At 38.0% G+C, this 8413-nt stretch overlaps 1 protein-coding gene across 6 annotated transcripts in view; it reads right to left on the bottom strand.

Annotated features, from left to right (window-relative positions):
• The window catches only part of APP (amyloid beta (A4) precursor protein), a 188062-nt gene that overhangs the window by 83380 nt on the left and 96269 nt on the right, over positions 1-8413 (bottom strand). The window lies entirely within an intron of this gene.

Below are 8413 nucleotides of genomic sequence, written 5' to 3'. Positions count from 1 at the left end.
GATGAGTTTTTACATAATTAAATTATATTTAACTTAACTTCTTACTTGGAGAAAAGTGTCTGCCAAAATTGTATGCTTTCTAGTAGAGATCAATACTGGGGCACAGAACAGTAAGTGTGTTTACATACTATGTATAAATCATAACCTACTGCATTACAGAGACAACTATTCTCGTTCTGAGCACTGTATGCTGGAGGACCAGCAGTCAAAGTGCCACTCCTTTTCACTTTTAATTACTTTCACTTCATACATGCTTTCACCACAACCACTTTCTGAACCCTGTCTAAAACTAAAGAATAAAGAGAAGGGCAGGGTTCTTCCCACAGCCAACAGAACAATGGAGACCTTGTGAGAATGAAAACCAGACTTAGTGCCAGTTTTAGTATTTTAGCCGTAAGCGGCAGGTTGCTGCTGCTGCTGGTTTCTTTTAAGGGGTTTGGGGGGCAAAAAGACAGCACTGCTGTGCTCTGGAGGTTGTCATTACCCCTGGACTGGCAGGAGTTCTGCGAGCCAGATCTTTCACCTCGTGTCTCATCAGCACATCTCCCTGCCTGGAAGCGGACTGCAGAGCAGTGAACTCTGCTGACCATGATCAGAGCCTGGTACTCCTGTCCTTCAGGCTGCTCAACTCCAGCCGCCCGCTTTTTAATTTTCAGCAAAGGTGCTCAATAATGCGAACTCCCATTGAGCTACTCATTGATGACAAGGCTCACCCACTACAACTACATAGTTATCACTCAGCCTCCTCACATAACCATTCAGCTGGGTTTTATTTGTCTTGCACATTTGCTTTATCCTCACGTTTTAACAATTATCTTTGACACCCAAGAAAGACAGCAAAAGACAGCAAAAGAAAGCAAAAGAAAGCAAAAGAAAGCAAAAGAAAGCAAAAGAAAGCAAAAGAAAGCAAAAGAAAGCAAAAGAAAGCAAAACCCAAGGAATTCTGACTACAATGGTGGAGACTCAGAAAGCACAAAACATGGTCTAACAGACTAGATAAAAAGAAATATATTCTTCTGTCAGAAAAAAATATGTGCAAGTTGGTACCAAATTAAGAAAAAAAGCCCCCTGTAACAGTAGTGGTTGTATGCTCATGGATGATATCTGAAGCAGTAAAAAGAATCAGTTCTGAGACTTGACTTCTCCACCTTCCATTTCAAGCTGCCTCTTCACTTCCAAAATTTGGTTAAATTAGATGAATGTTCCTAAAGCCAATTAGAAAACACATGGTTTAAAAATGTCTACTAGTTTAATTGAAAGAGATTCCAGGCACAGGTGACAGGAAGAGAGTTAACACATGAAAGAGCACACAGTGTTCCAGAGGGATGCACTTTCCTTTTTTAATAGTTTGGTTTTCTCATTGGTTTTATTACCCATCAAGGCTAAACTACTTTGTCATAAAAGGCTGTGCATACTTTATGTAATATTTCATAACTTGTATTAGTATTCGAAGAATAATTAGAAGTCAATGTAGCAACTTTGGCCTGAAAATGTAATTAAGTGTACTGCAATAGAGAAATCACATGTTTAAAAGTTACATTCCTTCTAGAACTTCACTTTGCAAAGACTGATCCTATCTTCCTTTGATATGTTATAATTTAAAGTGTTGGTATGGCATCAAAACAATAGGTATCTTGAAAGAGAGTTTAGTGAAATCCCTCACAGAGACTTCTTGGAAAGACAAGAAAAAAACCCGAAAACATATCCATATTATTCCTCATCTATTGCTTTATCTAAAGTTGATACCTGCCACCTACACTAGGTTTAAGTTAAATTTCCTCATAGAATCTTTCTGTGTAACGACTTCAAGATACATTTCCTATCTATGCAAAGCCAGAACTTGGCAATTATGCTTTCATTGCATCTTCATGAATGCAACTTCCTTTTCACCAGCCCTAACAAATGCAATTTTTGCCTTGCTCATAACCATTCGACACTCATTTTGGCCATTAATTGCTCAATCACCCCCCTCTGAGTTTTTCTGATTAATTTTGTGCTTGGGAGCAGGTCCCTCAAAGCAAGCTTTCCTCAAGCATCTTTGCAACACTCTGTTGCAAGGTCAGTCTCTTTTGATTTGTCACCATAAATTAAAATATTTATTAGGGAGAAAAAAACCCTATTAAATTCTTCACCTGTTACATCAAATGAGTTTGCTGTTAACAAATACAAGACAGAAGTATTCTCCTGAACATGCCTTCTGCCAAGGTTGTAAACAATAGTCATCAAGTTTCACAGTGTAAAAAAAACAAACTGTGGTTAGATCCAACAAAACAAGTTGCAGCACAACCAGTGTCTACAATAATACACTACATTAATAAAATTCTTAGTGCTTGAAATTATCAGTAGTCTAACTTAACTCTTGTATATGAAAACATTTGCGTAATTTCCCTTTTGAATCCTAAACTTTACCCAACAGCTTTTTAAAAAGGCCTAGTCCAACACTGGCTCCACGTGTGGTTCAAGGGTGAAATATAGTGCAAATTTATACAGACGAAACAACTGTGGAAACAGAAATTAGGCACTTGCATCCAGTAAAGGTGGTAGTCAAAATTAACAATTTAAATAGATTATATTAGAATTCATCCCATTACAGCTCCTAGGCACTGAATGAGAAGTACCAAGCATTCACAATGAATGACTAATGGCAAAATTATGTTTTTCTTAAGATTTCATCTACACTATTTAAAATCAGCCTCAACTTTACCAAGACACATGATTTCGCTGAGTTTTCATGTCAGAGAAAATAAAACCCAGCAGATACAGGCAATTCATGCTGGAGATGGTGGAAGAGGGACACATTTAAGTAGAGTTTTGAGAGATAATGTCCCCTTTACAGCTAATTTGGGAAGCAGTAAGACAATTGAATATAAAGAGCCTTTGTGATGAAGCAATAGGTTGGCCTAGTGAGACTGGCTTAGTGTATTTGTAATAACTTGGTGTTTTTTATTCATTCAAATAATAGACTTTGTACTTATTATGTGAAATGCTTCCTTGCAATATCACTACTTATAAAGCCAGATTTTTTGGATTTGAAATGTTAGCACTAGACTTCTGTGTTTTAAATTATACCTCCTGTAGTGCCATGACAAATCAGTATTATAGCTAGTTGCTGTGATGAATATTTTCCAGCACTAAGTGCATTACCAAAAAAAAAAAAAAAAAAAAAGGAAAAAAGATCAAGCATTCCTGACATGAAACAACTTGAAAGCTCTACTGCTTTTATAGACAGAGGCCTGGCAACTCTCCTGTAAACCTCATGAGCAGCAGAAGGGCAGTATCCCCTAGTCCAGCTGAACGTGCTCTAGATGTGGTCTGCTTTCTATCTTTGAGCCTCCTGCCTGAACTCAAGCTCAAGCAGTCTCTGAAGCTGTACAGATAAAATAAAACAAAGGATTAAAATGTGCTACCTAACTAAAAATTTGGTAGATTTTACCATTCTGCTTACAGGAATGCACTGCAGCCTCTTTAATACCTTGAACACGCTCTGGAAGTCGGCATGCAAGTTTAGATTCCAAAACATTTTACTTCCTGCTAACTAGGGAGATGTCAAGATCCCAAACATGCAGCACATGGATAGATGAAATTCCAGACAACAGGAGTATCATCTTATGGTCCTTTGCTGTTAAAAGGTACAGACTGTTATTCGCAGTACCTCTGCAGAGAAGTTAAACTGGACACTGCAAAATGCTACAGGTCATGAATTTTTCCCTCACTTAAGAGCATGAATTGGGAACACGCTAAGATCAATCCCATCAATTATCAGGGACAAACTGATACTAAATTCTAAGCAAGCTCAAGCTAGCCTATATGAAAAGCAGTGAGAATGGATCTTCTATATTATTCTTAGTCTTGTGTATGATATTTTAATAAAAAGAGTATCTCACTTAAAAACCAGCAAGAGATTTAGAAAGTTTGTAAGTTTACAAAATTTAGCCTAGAAAATAAATACTATTTACCTAAATTCACCTAAAATCTTTGATCGTGCTCTAAAATGATCAAAAATAAAACTGTGTGTGTTGACATTTAAACTTATTACTACCTTTCAGTGTTTATGCAAGGAAAGAGGCAACTGACAACACTGAAGCCTGTTGGTTCCCTCTGACATTAGCCATAGGAATTCAGTACAATGACAAAACTCCCTGTTTTATAAAAGCTAATTTTAACAATATGTCAAAATTTTCAAAGTCTAACCATGCCACCAGAGTACAGTTCACTCCTGCTTTAGGTGCAGAACAAATGAAAACATGGCAGCAAAAATTCCACTCCGCTCTAAATGTACCTCGCCGCAGCCACAGGAGCTGCTGGGAGAGCTGTCCCCTATGCACTGGCTGACAAATGAAGCACATTTAAGGGAAAGAATTTTTCCAGCTTTGAAGCGCCTTTGGTCCCCAAGCTAAGACTTGAACAGTAACATAATTTCAAAATACTACTTATTAAAAAATATATTTCCTATCGCTTTAAGGACATTTAACAAGCAACAATTAAGAGATAAGTGCAAAAATTCATACAATAGATTACTTTATAGTATGACAATAAGACAGAAATAATTCCTTCAATAACAGCAATTTATCATCTTCTGCTTATTCTTGTCAATATATACCCATTCTGAGGTCATTAAATCTGAATTAACTGCCTGATACATCCTAATGTCTTCAAAGGAGCCATTATGGCCAGTCACACAGTAGAAGTTTGAGTTCTTATATTGAATAGAAACTGCAGACGGTATTGAACATCCTTATTAAAAATCAATAGAGAGTGAGGATGTGGTCTGACAGGCTGAAGGAATTGGTAACAAGCTCCTTAAAGCCTTCTACCTCTAGGGCAATTATGTATCAATTCCCATGCAGCTGAGAGATGAATGAAAAAATTTGACAGTAGTAGCTCCTACCCAACAGACAAATCATTTTTGTCAGGTCTCAGAGCATCAGTCAAATTTGTTGACAGTGCAGAGAGTCTCAGGCCTTGCAGGACAGGACAGACCTACCTTTTCAGATCAAGGTGAAGAGACTTCAGCAAGGAAGCAGAAATAAAACATGATTTTTTTTTTTTTTTTCTGTAGACAATATCTGGGATATTAGTGTTCAGTATTCATACTTTCAGTATTCATAGCACATGAGTACTTGTGACAACAGAACATCCTCAGGTTTTGGTTCAGTCCAATTTCAACATGTTATGAGAAAAATAAACTCACATTCCACCCTTTCATCCTTTGCCCACTATTAAAGAGAAACCACTGTTTCATATTCCTCTCTGTAAAATCAGCCTAGTTTCTCCTGCAAAACATACTACACCTACACAAAGGACAGACATCCTTTTAGCGTATATCTTGTGTCCCAGCCAAGAGAAGCTCGCTGGATTTTTATAGGACACAAGGGAGCAACAAACATGTGACCATTGGAGAGAAAAGGAATAAAGAATGGAATGGCATGGCATGGCATAAATAAGTAAGCATGAATGGGGGGAGACACAGACGGGCAAAGAACAAATAGAAAGATTAAGTTAAGGATCACAGGGAGGAAAACCAAACCCAAGCACGACAGAAGAGGTGTGCCCTAGATGGGAACTGTTCTCCACTGTTTGGGTTGTTGTTTTTTTTCTTTCATGGGATTGGAGTGAAGTGGCATTTGCCTGATCCAAAGCTCGCTATAACCATGTAAAAACCCTCTTTCAGCAACATTGGAACAGTTACAAAGACAAAATCTCAGTTAGGTGCTGAAATGTATGGTATTTAGCGCTTTGAATAATTTTCATGACCATTTCTATTCAGCAAAATGATGAAGAATAAGGAGAAGCAGTATGGCAATACTGAAACAGCAGACAAAACCAGAGGAATACAAAGTATTTTAGGAACAGAAATAAGAAGTATACAGATCAGAGTATGGAATGCTTTGACATAACATGAAAATACAGGAACAAAAAGATATCTAAAGTAGCTTGGAAAGTGTACCCTATAGACTCAAATGTTGTTTGAAAAACTGCTGAAGAAAATCAGGAAGAAGTCCTCTGTGAGATCTGCTTTGAAAGATAAGACCTGGTCTATTTTTCCTCACTGCCAGTTGTGCAAACAAAGCCATGCAGTTCAAGTACTCAACCTAACTCCATTTTCCTTAAAGACAAAATGACCCAAAATTGGGAATCCAAAAGTATAGCAAGATACCTATGAAAAGAACACAAACAGTCATGCTCTTGGCATTGTTTTATTGAATTGAACCTAAGAAAAAAAAAACCAAAAATGTAACACTAACTTCCACAAGATAGAGAGGAATTGCCTGGGCTCACCTGAATATCCCAATGGATATGCTATATAGCAAATTTAGAAGTTGTTTCTGATTTCACATGCTGCGTAAGAAATACCAGTCTTAGAAGAGAAGATGCTTTATTCTCCCAAACAGCACGAGCACAGACTGAACAACTTTTGCTGCCAAGTTTGAAGAAGGAAGACAATCTAATTTCCAAGTTTAATTCAATCTATTACATTCTTTTTAAGATCATGGTCGAGGTCACCCCTTGTAGCAGAAGATTTCCCACAAAAAGATCACTAGACTGTTGGGAAGTGTAATACAGTAAACTGCTGGCTTGCTACTACAAGCAGTCGGTGCTATGATTTCACCTACAACCTGTGTATGAAAAGTAACACCACTGCATTATCAATGTGACAAATCACTCTCATCCCTCCAGGTTTTACTCTGTAAGAGTAATTCTGGTGAAGTCTGTTTTTGTGATGTGACTGCTCTTTTACTCAGCAACACCATTCCCTCTGTGTAATAATTTTGCAGCACCATGAAAGCCAGAAATGAAACTCTCACATGGTGCTGGGTGAGTAACTACAGCTCTGTACGCAAGATGAACGATGTCAGGAGATATCTGAATCTGCACAGTCCCACTGCAGAATTTGGACAGAGAAATAAATGCATCCATATGCCTCAACTTGAAGGGCAGGAGCCAAACCAAATCTGTAAATCCAGACCTCTAACAAAACTGCAATCTTGCAAGAGTCAAGCCCTACTAGAAGACCTCATTTATGCTGTTGTCCAGCGTTCACAGAAATATTCATGATTTTTTAATAATGCTGACAAAGGCAGTAATAATTCTTAATCCCTATCAGGTATGTGAAAAGGATGACTTTTTTCAACAAGAACCAGCGTATGCAGCTTTTAGAAACTCTTCTACTGACCTCAAAAATAAAATGGCACAGCACAAAAAGCCAATAGATATTTTCCATTCAGTCACTGTCAGACATGAAGTGTAAGGATGAAGCCCACCCCACCCTTTTTATTTAAATTTCTGGGGAAAGGAACAGGTGCTGCCACAGAGGTATAATATCAGAGGTCGGTGACTTTCCCTTGCCTCTTATACACCAAAGCAAAAGCCTGAAGTATCCAAAGCTCTGTGCAGGTAAATCATGTTCAGTCCCATCATTCTTCCCTTGTGAACTGGGATTACTTCCAGATGCAAAGTAGCAGAAGATTCAGTTTCTCAGATATTTTCCACTATTAGTTTTGATGGCCATCATCTTGTCTGGGATCCAATCACCACTTAAGCATGATACTCACCCATGTGTGACTGAAAAAGGTAATCACCCTTTATAAATTCTCTGTTGGCCATAACAGTAAAGACTAAACATAGCTTCATCTCGGCTACTTGAAACTAAATTGAGAAAAGCTCAAGTGGCTTTTTTAAGGTTATTGTTCAACATCTCTCTCACTGCAGAGTTGTTTTTTTTCCCTATGCCTCTAATCTGCATAAGCCAGCTATCTTCAAGTTTAATTTTCTTTCCTTTTTCTGTCTACAATATGAACTGCTTGTCAATATCACATACCCTGCATTTTTCATTGCATAAATATCTCTTCTTTAAAACTCTCTTTTTTTCTACTACTCTGCTAATTTAACTCATTACAAAGTCCCAGTTTTTCTTGGCTGTCATAGGGCATGCAGTCAGAGACAAACCATGTTGTGCATCTCTAGAAACATCTTACCTAAGACAGGAACCTAATGGTTCAAAATGTCATTCTTTTAGCAAATATATTACAGACCTCACTCCAATAGTTGTTCTCTCTCTTCACTACATCTTCTGTCTTGTTGCAGAAGCTGACTGCTATTCAACAGCTGTCCCCCTCACTGGCCTTGTGGTAGCCTTTCAAGACATCCCTCCATGGAGTTTTGCCATGAACAGCTCTAAAAGATGCTGAGATGAAATGCAGCTGGAGCATCAGAGCAGCAATCCTGCTCCATGACTGCTCTTGCTCCCACTCCAATAAAATACAGGTCAGTTCTTCTGCTCCATGACACAAATAGCACATCTTGATGCCTGTGTCTGTGTGCATTTTTAAGTCTTCTACTTATTGCAAATATTCTGAGATGCAGTTCGGAAATCTATTACTAAAAGCAGCCCGAACGTGCTGCTTTTGTTCTG

The sequence above is a fragment of the Charadrius vociferus genome, unplaced genomic scaffold (assembly GCF_000708025.1).
Source record: "Charadrius vociferus isolate BGI_N301 unplaced genomic scaffold, ASM70802v2 scaffold201, whole genome shotgun sequence".
Classification (NCBI taxonomy): domain Eukaryota; kingdom Metazoa; phylum Chordata; class Aves; order Charadriiformes; family Charadriidae; genus Charadrius; species Charadrius vociferus.
This window is presented reverse-complemented; position numbering and strand designations above follow the sequence as displayed.